The sequence below is a fragment of the Silene latifolia genome, unplaced genomic scaffold, assembly GCF_048544455.1.
Source record: "Silene latifolia isolate original U9 population unplaced genomic scaffold, ASM4854445v1 scaffold_405, whole genome shotgun sequence".
Taxonomy (NCBI): domain Eukaryota; kingdom Viridiplantae; phylum Streptophyta; class Magnoliopsida; order Caryophyllales; family Caryophyllaceae; genus Silene; species Silene latifolia.
Genome location: NW_027413330.1, coordinates 49,676 through 63,621, shown reverse-complemented (window position 1 = coordinate 63,621; position 13,946 = coordinate 49,676). Strand labels below are relative to the sequence as shown.

Below are 13,946 nucleotides of genomic sequence, written 5' to 3'. Positions count from 1 at the left end.
AAGGATCATGATTTATAACACAATAAAACGCACATTGCATACAAGTATCAAAAAGAGATTATGTTCCACAGCTTGTTGAATATAACACTAGAAAAAATATTTGTAACACGAACAACAATGATTGCAAGACAATTAAAATCGAGGATGTTGATTCTCCTAATTAATAAGCTTTGTAACATTGAATCTCTTAAAATGTAACACTATAACTGTAACACTACGGATTTTATAGGCTGGTATTCGACCGAGTATGGCCTACTCGGTCGAGTAAAGTGTGTTGGGTATTCTGTTTGGCTTCTGCCCAGGAATACTCGGCCGAGTATGGGTAATACTCGACCGAGTAGAGGATACTCGGCCGAGTATACCCTATACTCGACCGAGTATCCGGCCTGACGGGTATTATTTCCGCGGGTTTGATTTAAATGATTAGAGGTTATATCGTTAAATCGGTTTCAAAAGTCATTTCTCCCCAAAAACATAAACTACGTTCATTCTCCTCTAATCATCTTCATCAATTCCAAGTCAATGGTCATCGATTGTGGGTTCTAGCATCTCATTCCGTGTCAATCGCCGTAGTAAGTGTCTTATCCTTGTTCATCTATTGTCATTCTTATAAGTTAACAAACCCTAATTTGGTTAATTTGGGAGTCTAGGGTTCTGGTCATCATATGTTGTTGATTGTTGATTATCGTTGTTGTAGGTGATGATATGTTACTAGTTGTGCATTTGTATGATTGATTACAGCGTAGCGGATTGCGAAAAGGTAGGGTTTCCCTACTCAGTTCTTGTGTAATTGATTTGAGATATTTGTTGTATTGTGTATGATTGTTGTCTCATGATTTTCGGATTGTTGGTGTTGTGGTGACGGTGGTGATGTGGTTGTGTTGTGACGGTGGTGGTATTGTGACAAATTTGTGTTCTTTGTGGTATATGTGATTGTGGTGGAGTCACTTACGGGAGTGGCTTCACACCCTAGTTCGCCCTCCGTGGAACCCGTCACGGGAGGGGATGTGCACATTAAGGGACAGGGATTATTAGTCGCTCGTTGATGAGCTGGACTAGGTGGGGATGGGCTGCGGTCACCCACTGGCGGCGAGGATTACCTGTTACGATGGGTAATCTGGCAGGGCTACACACTTCGGTGTGTAGTCGGTTAATGTGTGAAATCGGGAGACCGGAGATGGAGGATGATCAGCCGGTTACACTATTTGTTTGTCTTATTTGAATTATGCGGTAACTGACCCCGTGTTGTTGTTTTGTAAAATCTGCGGTGATCCATTCGGGGATGGTGAGCAGATATGACAGGTAATGCAGATGTTTAGTTATGGGACAGACATGGGGAGACATCGCTTCGAGTCTAGTTTCCGCCATTACGAGTTTAGCCGGCAATGATTTCAGTTGTATTGAAGTTCTTACCCTTTTAGTTTGAGTTGGTTTGAGATAATGTATTCGCTAACTCTTTATACTTTATATAAATGTTGTTTGGAAATTGTAACTTTGATATACTAACCTCGGGAAACCGAGATGGTAACAGCCTTTCATGCTAGGGTAGTCCTTGGTAAGGTACCTTGGTATGAGGGGGTGTTCCAAAGTGGTATCAGAGCCGACGATTCCGGCACCTAAAACAAATGAACCCAATGAACTTAGGGAGTCCAAATAAAATGAACCCGGGGAGAGTTGTTTGGAGCTGCCGCAAAGACTTGGGAGACGTCCCGAAGTCGCATTAAGGCCCTTACGATCTCAGGCCGGTCACATGGGGGGAAAGTGTTGTATGTTTGAGTCATGTGAGTTTGATATCTATAGTTTGAATCTTGTGCATGGTTGGATGAAACGATGAAAGAAGTGGAATGTGATAGTTGTTGAAAGATGCATCGAGGATTGTTGATGTTAAACTTTGAGCATGAATATGTTGGCATGTTAAGTGTTGGAACATGGTGAAATATGAAAGGTGAATTGTGAAATTGTATCTGGTTGATATTGAGCATGAAGAATGTGATCATGTTACCTGTTTAATACAATGTTGAATATGAGGTATGGTAGTGGTACATGTGCATGTGAACATGATGATTTTAATGCTTGATTGTTGGTAGAAGCATGTGATTAAGGTCATGCGTCTATATATGTGAATGTCGTGTTTAATTTTAATGTGAGTATGATAAAAGTGCCTCTATGTACTGGTTTCTTGAAGTATTGAATTGTTATTGTTGCCTTATGTATGTTCAAGTTGTTTTGGCTTGGAAACTTGATTTGTAGAAAGACCGATTACGGAAGGGTTGTCTTAAAACTGTCATAAGTCGAGTTCTAGAAGTGATATTGCTGTGATTCCAAGTTGAGGTGATAAGTTGTCCTCTTACGATTCTAACGATAGGTCACACGCCCAAAATGACCAAGTAACGAGTGAGATATGACTGTTTTACGAAAAATGGACGGTGCTGAGAACTGCGCCGATACTCGACCGAGTAGTCCCTACTCGGCCGAGTATCTTTTATACTCGACCGAGTATTCCATATTCGGCCGAGTAATCTCTCTGTGACAATACTGTTTAGCGTCTGGAGTCGTGAACTTGGCCGAGTAGTCTCATACTCGACCGAGTAAGGTCTACTCGGCCGAGTATTCCCAATACTCGACCGAGTAATCCTTCTGCCACAATTGAGTTTGCTTCTGGAGTCGAAAACTCGACCGAGTAATATAGTTACTCGACCGAGTACCTTGTACTCAACCTAGTATGTTATGTACTCGACCGAGTACCTCATTGGGCGGCCACTTTGAGTCGGTGGCTATGTTCTTACTTTTGTTTTGAGTCGGTGGCTATGTTCTTACTTTTGTTTTGAGCCGGTGGCTATGTTTTTACATTGTTTTGAGTCGTAGGGTATATACACATGTATGTTTTGAGTCTTAACGCATTCTTTTATATGTGAGACGGTCTTGATACGTAAGTTACCAAATACTATGATAGGGAGAATGCCGGCTTATGAGGGACATGTGTTGGATAAGGAAGACATGTGAGAGATAGTGGAAAAAGAAAAAGGAAGAATGTGAGTTAATTGAGGCAAAGAGCATGTTTTGTGAGATATGATGAGTGATATATTCGTGTGTTGAGTGGTATAAAAGTAAGTGTATATGGACAAGGGTGATGTAAGTGTAAAGAAACATGAGAATGAAAGATTGAGATAAGGGACACGAATAGTGGCATATTTGGATGTGTAAGGATTTATGGAGGAAGACAGCTAGGATAGAGTTGCTTAAGGATATATGTAAAGGAAGGTTGTTGTAAGAAGATAGGAAAGAGAGGTATATAGTGAACTTAAAGGAAGTTATGTCGCGATGTGGATTTGTAGATAGTGGCTAAGTTTGGGAAGTTGGAATATCGAAGGGGTGAGCCTAGTGTGTAATTCTTTGGACAAACGGTATGAAGTGAATTTTGGTTTCTAGAGATGCGAAAGGGAGATACGACTAATTGAAGAGTAACTGTTAGTGTGCGGACTTGATGGTGACAAGGATGAGTGTGAAGCAAGATGAGAGATGATAAATGATAAGAAGAATGATAAGATATTGAGATGAATTAATGGAATTAGAGTTGTGGAGCTATGGAAAATAAACAAATGACTAAAGAGTTAGGTAGAAAGAGAAAGGAGATGTCTTATTAATTGGCATTATTGAGTAAAAGGAGGGAAAGAGGGATGGAAGTAAGTTGAGAGAACGTTGACCGGAGTTAAGGAGCATGAAGGTAGGAAATTATGAAATGTACGATATCCCCACTAGAGGGTGTGAGTTAATGGTTATATAGGAGAGCAGGACGACGTGTTAGCCGTGAGTGTCGAGGTATTAAGGGAATAAGGAGCTTGTAGAGTGTTTGCATGATCTGAGATTTTGGTGGAGAGTTAGGTAACGGTATGATAAAGGATAGAATTGGGAATAATGTTGAGGTAAATCTTGTTGATGGATTGGATGTTCGTTATTTGGGATGATAACCAAAGAGAGAGAACGGATTGTGATATTACGAAGTGATAGTAAGAGAGTGATCACATGAAGGATGTTGGTGCCATAGTATTGTCACTAGTGGTTGAGGATGATGTTACTTTAGAGAAGTTAGTTGTTTTAATGAGGTTGATTTTGTGGAGGTGATTAGTATGTTTGGTTGTGAGGGAGTATAAGATGTGGATATGTGAGGTATTCGCTCGAAGTTGGGTACTGATGTTATGGCTACAATTGTCGGAGGGGTGATAATTGTGTGTATGAGAGGATATGTTATGAAAGGCACCTGGGTTAAATCCGGATGAGAGGTATTCATTGTCAAGTGGTAACTTATGTGATCAGGATTGACTAGTTGGATGTGATTATGGGTCTAAGATGTATATAAATGTTTGTGTGAGGTTGTGACCTCACGAGAAGCGGTATGGTGTGATAGTTATAATGTTGTTATCTGAATGTTCTATAATATATGTTGGATACGGTAAATTAATGGAATGATGATCAAAAGTGACAGTTTGGGTGGTCTGACATGACTGGTTATACTTGCCTGTGTATTCATGATATATGTTTATTCCATGAAAAAGAATGGATGGTATGCATGAGATTCCTGTCTATTTATTCCGTATGATATATGGTGTTGTGAACTAGTAAAGCAGTCTTGAGTAAGTTTTTCTTGTCCGAGATGTTATATTGAGTCAGTGTTTATGGGATTGTGTATGTTGTGATGTCTATCGGTGTAGTTGTGGTGCCTCGGGTGGTGATCCGGGCACGTTACTTAGTGTTGTGATGCGGGTATTTTCGCACTGTGGTGCGGCTGTTGGTGGCGGTGTTGCGATGCCGTCACCGGTTGTGGGGGAGTAGGCGAGATGATTATGATACGAGTTTTCGAAAGTGCATACTAGTTAAACATAGATTGTTGTTTTGTTTGTTTCTTTGTTCCTTGTGAGTTTTGGTTGAACATGTAGATTGTTGTTTTGTTTGTTGTTGTTTCTTACCGATTTCGGTTTGGGAATGAGAGTAGAGTATGATATGAAAGAGAGTTGTATATGTTTTCGTTGTTGTCATGGTATAGTGATATCCTGTTGATGGGACTCAGTAGTGAGAGGTTGTTGGAGTGCTTGTGATCTTGTTTTAGATGAGGCATTGGTGGGCATAGTTGTAGCAAGAGTTTGTGGAGCATGTGTGGTATTGAACTGGAACTACAAGTGGTTTAACACCTTTCCTTGGGAGAGGGAGTACGGAGTTTTAGGACTTAGTATCATGTTAAGTCAAGGGTGAGTTTTGTGGTAATAGAAGTGATGAACTTGAAAAGCTGATGTGAGTGTGTAACAATTGTGGCTTGTGAGTTTAGATCGTGAAGATGAGCGTATAAGTATATAGAAGTATGTCGTTTTGTGGTAATGTAGAAGAGATGGAGTAGTGGTTATACTGAGGATTTTATGATATATGTTATGGGAGTACCGAATAATTGAGGCACGAGAACTGTTAAAGAAAGAGAGTCCTGGTCATAGGAATGGTTGTAGGTGTTGGGGTTATGGTGGGTGATCGTTGACATGCGGTGGTAATGAGGTTTATGGGAGGCATAGCAAAGGACCTAGTATTAGCAAGTTACGAGGGCGTAACATTTATCTTAAGAGGAGTAGAATGCGACAAGAGAGTTTGATGGTCATACAGGTTGCAATTGCAAGTGTGGGTGTTGGTACAGAATAAGAATGGATTTGTGTGATTGCCATTATTACAGGTAATGGCAGTGCTCGTAGTAGTATGATGTTTATGAGTGAGAGTAACGGATTGTGTGAGGATGTTTATATGTGTGAGTAAACTTCGAGGACGAAGTTCGTTTTAAGGATGGTAGAATGTAACATTCTGTTTTGATGGTTGATCTTATTTTGTGGATTATCTTGGTATTGAGTTGCTAGTGAGTGTTATGGAAGTGAGATAAGGTTGGCAACATTATTTTATGGTTATTCGATAATATTATGGAGTCTATATCGAGAGGATAGGTTATCTAGTAAGCGTGGATGGCGGAGTTAGTATTAGGTGTTCATGTTTTATAGGTTGGGTTGGAACTTCGGGGACGAAGTTCTTTTTAAGGGGAGAAGATTGTAACACTACGGATTTTATAGGCTGGTAGTCGACCGAGTATGGCCTACTCGGTCGAGTAAAGTGTGTTGGGTATTCTGTTTGGCTTCGCCAGAATACTCGGCCGAGTATGGGTAATACTCGACCGAGTAGAGGATACTCGGTCGAGTATACCCTATACTCGACCGAGTATCCGGCCTGACGGGTATTATTTCCGCGGGTTTGATTTAAATGATTAGAAGTTATATCGTTAAATCGGTTTCAAAAGTCATTTCTCCCCAAAAACATAAACTACGTTCATTCTCCTCTAATCATCTTCATCAATTCCAAGTCAATGGTCGTTGATTGTGGGTTCTAGCATCTCATTCCGTGTCAATCGCCGTAGTAAGTGTCTTATCCTTGTTCATCTATTGTCATTCTTATAAGTTAACAAACCCTAATTTTGTTAATTTGGGAGTCTAGGGTTCTGGTCATCATATGTTATTGATTGTTGATTATCGTTGTTGTAGGTGATGATGTGTTACTAGTTGTGCATTTGTATGATTGATTACAGCGTAGCGGATTGCGAAAAGGTAGGGTTTCCCTACTCAGTTCTTGTGTAATTGATTTGAGATATTTGTTGTATTGTGTATGATTGTTGTCTGCTGATCTTCGGATTGTTGGTGTTGTGGTGACGGTGGTGATGTGGTTGTGTTGTGACGGTGGTGGTGGTGGTATTGTGACAGCTGTGTTGCTGTGGTATGTGTGATTTTGGTGGACTCACTTGCGGGAGTGGCTTCACACCCTAGTTCGCCCTCCGTGGAACCCGTCACGGGAGGGGATGTGCACATTAAGGGACAGGGATTATTAGTCGCTCGTTGATGAGCTGGACTAGGTGGGGATGGGGTGCGGTCACCCACTGGCGGCGAGGATTACCTGTTGCGATGGGTAATCTGGCAAGGCTACACACTTCGGTGTGTAGTCGGTTAATGTGTGAAATCGGGAGACCGGAGTTGGAGGATGATCAGCCGGTTACGGTATTTGTTTGTCTTATTTGAATTATGCGGTAACTGACCCCGTGTTGTTGTTTTGTAAAACCTGCGGTGATCCATTCGGGGATGGTGAGCAGATATGACAGGTAATGCAGATGTTTAGTTATGGGACAGACATAGGGAGACATCACTTCGAGTCTAGTTTCCGCCATTACGAGTTTAGCCGGCAATGATTTCAGTTGTATTGAAGTTCTTACCCTTTTAGTTTGAGTTGGTTTGAGATAATGTATTCGCTAACTCTTTATACTTTATATAAATGTTGTTTGGAAATTGTAACTTTGATATACTAACCTCGGGAAACCGAGATGGTAACAGCCTTTTATGCTAGGGTAGTCCTTGGTAAGGTAACTTGGTAAGAGGGGGTGTTCCAATAACTAAGTGCATATTCTTCATCAGATACATCTTCTTCATCTTCTTCTTCTTCTTCTTCTTCTTCTTCTTCTTCTTCTTCTTCTTCTTCTTCTTCTTCTTCTTCTTCTTCTTCTTCTTCTTCTTCTTCTTCTTCTTCTTCTTCTTCTTCTTCTTCATCCTTTTCTTCTTCTGATGAATCATTCTGTGGGAAAAAAATGGCAATATCAACAGCACGGACTAACAACAACAACTTCAGGGAAAAATATAAAAATAAATAAAAGAGATCTATTAAATTAAAATATACATTTGTTGTATCATGAGCCTTTTTGACAAAAGGATTGGGGCAATTTATTTTGTCATGATAACCCATTTGTTTGCGGTTCTAACAGAGTCGTTTTAGCTTTTTCACCTTTTGTACTGCCTTTTTCTTGGCAGACAACATTCATTTGCCACTACCTTTATTCTTTGCACGACGTGGAGGTAATATCGTCACAATAGAAGATGAAAGCACCCCAACAACTGCTCCATTTCTTGATCTTTCGTCATTGGAAGACTCTGCGAACAAAATTTCTCATGATATGATTTCAGCAAATTTGACAACTCCTAAACTTGACCCTCCGGAAGCGACTTCAGAACAGGGATAATAGGATAGAACTCAGTCCAAACATTAGAGACAGCTAAATTGTGATAGTGAGTAGCATCAACATTTTCATCTACAGTACCATGTGCATCAATAAAAGTAGTCCTGTAAGAATTCTTTGTCTAACGTTTCAAGATATATTTCTCGGGAATTTTACTTAGTTGTTTCCCCTGCCAAACACAGATAATATGACTGCACAATAGTCCTTTCCTTTCAAACAGTTTGCATGCACAAGAGGCCTCTTTAGTCAGAATAGTGTACATAACTCTAAATTTTTACCAATGATTCCATCACGAACTTCAGAATACTCATGATCAGTGTCATGTGTTACTCCAACTACACCACATGAGCATATAACAGTCTCGACTTCCTCTCGAAACTCTTTGAAAACAACATGGGTGTACACAGTTGAAGCGTGCTTCTCTATTGCTAGTGGTAGGTGATACTAAATTGGGCAACGAATGATCACTATCTTTATCAAAGCAGGTTTGTGCATACCGTTGCTGGTCCATAGCACTTTGAAATCTCAACCAAAATTCAACCACAGTACCAAACTTATTCTCAAAACGCTTAAAAAAGGAATTCTCACTTTCAGATCTTTGCGTAGTTCTCAATATACAACCCATAGGCAAATCAGTAAAATATGCAGGAATCCACTTTGCACGATCACCATAAATACTATCCAACCAAGAGTTATCTTCCAACTTAAATTCTTTAATAACCTCCACCCACTTAAACTCAAACTGAGAAACATCCAAGTTAATATCACTAACTACTGAATTAACACTACTACAAGAACCCTTTACTACATCGGAGTTTTAGGGTCATGGACATGGGATAGTGCTCCGATGTAGAGTTCGGTCATGTCCTTATGGTAGTAATGCACATCGGATTTACAACCGATGTCCATTTTTGGATGGACATCGGATTTCTTATATATCCCATGTCCATTATTGTTGATACACATCAGATTTTACTCATAATCCCATGTCCTTTACTTGGATGGACATCGGATTTCTTATATATCCCATGTCCATTATTATTGATACACATCAGATTTTACTCATAATCCCATGTCCTTTACAATCTTGTACATCAGTTACTTTCCAAATCCGATGTCCTTTAGTACCCATACACATCAGAGTTTTTCCAAAACTTCATGTGTTTTAGAAACAGTTTACATCCAATTTCTGCTTTGAACCGATGTCCATTATTTTGTCAATTTTTTTAAAAAAAAAATTGGAAATGGTACTTCTAATGCAAATGAACTGTTAATCCAAAACAGAGGCCATTCATAAATGGCAAACCATATTCCATTCATAGATGGCTTACCCAAATTGGAGGCCATTCAACCAAACATATCAAATTCATACCAAATTTTGACAAACGTTGTTCGTCATACATTGTTTGAATTCAAGCAGCTAATTTAAATAATCCAACAAAGGTTTCGTAATACGTTTCTTACGACAACAAAACATGGCCTTCAAGATCCCGAGACAAACAGAGTTTTCAGAATCAAACTAATAGATTACTACTACAACTAGGCATTCAGAAAATAGTTCGCCCACAAGTCCCGAACTTCATCGATTTCATCTTGTGAATATGCCATTTTGTCTTGAAAAACCTGAAAATCATGCACATGACGACGTCTTATATAATACCACAAATACTAAAACAGCTGAAGCTCAATAATGGGATTTTATGGTAGTAAAACTTGGCAAGGCGACAACAAGCAGGCCATCATAGGCTATCATAGTTACTGTTGATCAGGCAAGGGGGTAAACATTACTTGAAAACATTATACAAGAGTTTTAAAATTTCGGGTAATCTGACCTCATCGATAGCTTTCGTCGGGTCTGAACGAGTCACAATTTCCAGCATGTACCTCATTATGTAGTACCCGCATTCTGTATCACCTTCTTGACGAGCACACTAAAACAGCATGTCGACAAATTAAAGCAACCATTTTTTGCTATTTAAACGTAATAAAACAAGTAGACATCTGATATAGTAATGAACTTACATTAATTTTCAGCCATTGCGGTGTTTGAGAACTCTTTCTTGCCCCACCGTTGTAGCCGTACACTCGTATAGCTCTATATAATTACTTGAAAAAATACCGAGTTTTGCTATAATGTCGAAACTGAATTTATTTCCATACGAGTTCGGTAACATATGTGTATAATATTACTACAATACAAGCATTTGAGAAGAAATCAGCAAAACAGAAGGAAACTAATTAGCTCATATGTAACTCATAAGATATCACACCTCTGTTCAGTGTTCTAGGAATCGAATTTCGCTAGACACACAATGGTGGTATTCATGCTATATATCTTTCATATTCACTATTAAATAAAATGAAGAAAGACAAAAAATTGAACTATAAGATTTAAAACTATCACCAAAAACGGAAATCTTCTTGTTCCACATCAGTCATTTTTTTTCCGGCACAATTATTTGTTTTCATGAACCTCAATGAAACTTCATACCTTATCATTAGGCTGCACTCAGTGGCACGATCCCGTCATCTGTCTTTTCCAAGGATTCAAACCTGCAATTTCTGGACTTGAGTTTCAACAGCTTGGAGGGGCCAATCGACACAAAAGGCGTCACAGAAAAATCTTCTTTGCCCCTTTTAGGTAATCTGGGTTTGGCTTCGGGTAACTTGGATGCCATGCCCGAATTCATAGAAAATCAACCATACTAATGGAACATCGATCTTTCAAACAATCAGATACAAGGAAGTATTCCTAGATGGGTTTGGAAAGATAATCTCAAGAAAGTTGAGATACTTAACTTCAAATAACAATACCAAGCATCACACAACAATCTAATTTGTCTAGACGATGCCTCAACTTCATCACTGGTTCATTGTAGATTTCTTGTTATCTTGCCTAACCTTTCTCTGCAATGGGAAGTAACAGGGAAAATTTAGTAGCATCTCAGCTCACAAAATCCAACAAGCATTAAATTGAAACCAAACTTCAAAAGGCACACCTTAAACACAACTTTACTACTGTTCTAGTGTTTAAGCATTGGAATATATTAAATGACAACCCAAGTGAAAGACTATCATAAAGCAAAGGCAATATTGCCCAGCAAGACAATAATAGAGAATTGTATGTTGCAAGTACTATTAATCCACCAATATTGTGCTTTTCATATTCTATAAAATAGAACTCTTCCAGCATTAAACTAAATGGTTTTACACTATAAACTAGAGTTTCATTCAAATCAAACATAACTAGAGCATGATATGCTGCAAGTTGCAAGGTTACCAACAAAAAATCATATGTGGTGATTCAGTAGGATGTACTTAGCTTACCTAGAACATTTATAAGTTAGCACATCGTAACTGTGAATATCATAATTGTGCCACCGGCCAGCCCTGCAGCTGAAAGAAGCGGAATTTTCAATCACAATACTCTCCTAACAATCTTTTGATGGTAAGTCTAGCCCAAAACCAAATAACATTAAACTAAAGGGTAGAAATAATCATACAATTGTAAATGAAACCCCAAAGATTCAAACTTTAATAGCATAATCCAAACTAAATCATAGACCCAGAAATATAGTAATTAACTTTCAAGGTTAAACCCTTGTCAAAGAAAGCTACTGCAATGGATAGTCATTAACCGTCAAGGTTAAACCCATAAATTTTACGACAAGTAATTACCAGAGCCCGTGTTGAGTAGAGCACATCCAGTCGCTCCTCGCCTTTTCGCTCTCGTCTCTCCTCAACTTTCTTCTCTATCTCCAACTTACAGTCGCTGCAACAACATCAAACCCTCCATCGATCAATAAACAAATTAAAACCAAAACAAAATACTACTACCTTCTTCCTAATCATTTATTTACCTTCAAATTAAAATAGAAAACCCCTGAATTCAAGATGTCATCAAAGAGTAGCTACCGAGTTAATCATAAACAACATTAATGTAACATAAATTAATCCACCCTAACCAACAATCAAAATAGAAAACCCCCAATTTCACCTAACCCTAACCCTAACTTAAACAACTCTAAATTTTCAATCAATTCATACTAACAAATCAATTACTACCCAAAATTGTATGTAAATAATAATAATAAACCCTATTAAAACAACTTATAACAAAAAAATTAAGTAAAAATCAGACCTATATCAAATAGGAATTAGATGACTAGAAGAGAGTGAGACGGCGTACTAGGGTCGGCGGCGGGTCGTGATTCGGCGGTGGTTCTTCGGTAGGAAGGTGTGGTGTGGTGTAGTGTCGATAGAATGAGTGAAGAGGAAAGGGAGTGTTAATTATTTTTGGAAGGAATATAATGGGGAAAGGGAGTTGTGTCTCAGTATGCTAGTGAAAATAATTTGGGGCGGGGGAATTGTTTTCATTTTGCGCCCAAATTAAGGATTATATGGACATGGGTTGTACTTTAATCCGATGTCCATTATAATGGACATGGGTTGAAAATAACAACCGATGTCCATATAATATAATTACATCAGACTTTTATAAAAATCCGATGTGCAAACTTATTACATCTGTTTTTTCAAAAATCCGATGTCCATCCACTGATGTCCTTGATGAATTCTGTAGTAGTGTAAAATGAGACAGAAATCCCGTGTCCTTGCATATAGATGAACCTACTATGGCGATCACTTTTTGCATGATATACCAGATGCCAAAGCGGTGACGAGCTTTCTTAAAAACAGCAGGAACAACTAGTATAAGTGCAAGGTCCTGATCAGTAATAAAACCTTATGGTTCTTTTTTGATTCATTGCATCTAAATTTTTTTCAAAACACCACTTAAATGATTCGTCTTCCTCATGTTCAAGCAATGTTGCACCAAATGTAACAGACTTCTTATGATGATCAACACCAGTGAAAGGTGCAAACACCATATCATATTTGTTGGTTCGATAAGTCGTGTCAAAACTAACAGCATCACCAAAAAATGAATAGTTCTGCCTAGATTGTGAATCACACCAAAACACTCTAGACAAAATCTGTGCTTCATCAGTGTAATAGGCAAAATAAAAACCCTTATGTGTTTCAGCAATTTCTTTAAATCGATCAATGAACATCTGCACATCTTTACTACGTATAAAACACTTTATATCCCTGTTGAAATTCTTAAAATATGTCAATGATGCACGAACATTTTCATATCCATCCGCATACACTTTACAAAGCCTAAAACTTGTTGAAGCCCCAATGTTCACCTTAGAGTTATTGATGATTGTATGCTTGTGAAATGCATTAAGCTTTCTTGTCAATTTCTAGATATGAGCATCCTTAACAGAACAAAGAATGTGATTATGAAAATCATGGAACATGTTAACAACATAAACTTCGCCGTTATATCTAAACATGATCATTGCAAGACAGCATACCCTTGTAATTTTCACTGACCTTGTGTTTCCCTTGTTTTGCACATTCCTATTCTCTCTATAACCTTGGCGATTGCAAACAACAGACTTCTTATATATTTCACCACCTATATATACCCAGCATCAGCTAAATCCCCAACAAACACCCGATGATTATCGGACTACAACATGCTTAGGAATCGCTACGTTTGATCGACAGTTTGTATAACAATGCATCGGAAAACTCAAAACGATTTCGAAAAGAAAACATTTTTAAAACATTTCAAAAGTACCTGGAGTATTTTATGCACGACGACGGGGTCGCCATGACACTAACTAGATTCAAAACCAACACTGACAAAAAACCGACTTGAAATTCAAATCACGACTCCAACAACAGGTCAAACCGAGTCAAACACAAAAAACAAACATCACAAAACCTTCCATGCTAAGTATACACGGTATACTTGATGGTCAAGTACAAAAATCATGAAATCAAAAACCTAGGATAGAAC

The 13,946-nt window shown here is 38.5% G+C and overlaps 1 long non-coding RNA gene across 1 annotated transcript; it reads right to left on the bottom strand.

Moving 5' to 3' along the window:
- Positions 1 to 9,344: 9,344 nt before the first annotated feature.
- LOC141639469 (uncharacterized) lies at positions 9,345 to 10,173 on the bottom strand. The gene is made up of 3 exons (XR_012542540.1): positions 10,097 to 10,173; positions 9,907 to 10,005; positions 9,345 to 9,697 (listed from the first exon to the last, which is right to left on the bottom strand). It is a non-coding gene; the product is annotated as an uncharacterized LOC141639469 (long non-coding RNA).
- Positions 10,174 to 13,946: the final 3,773 nt, after the last annotated feature.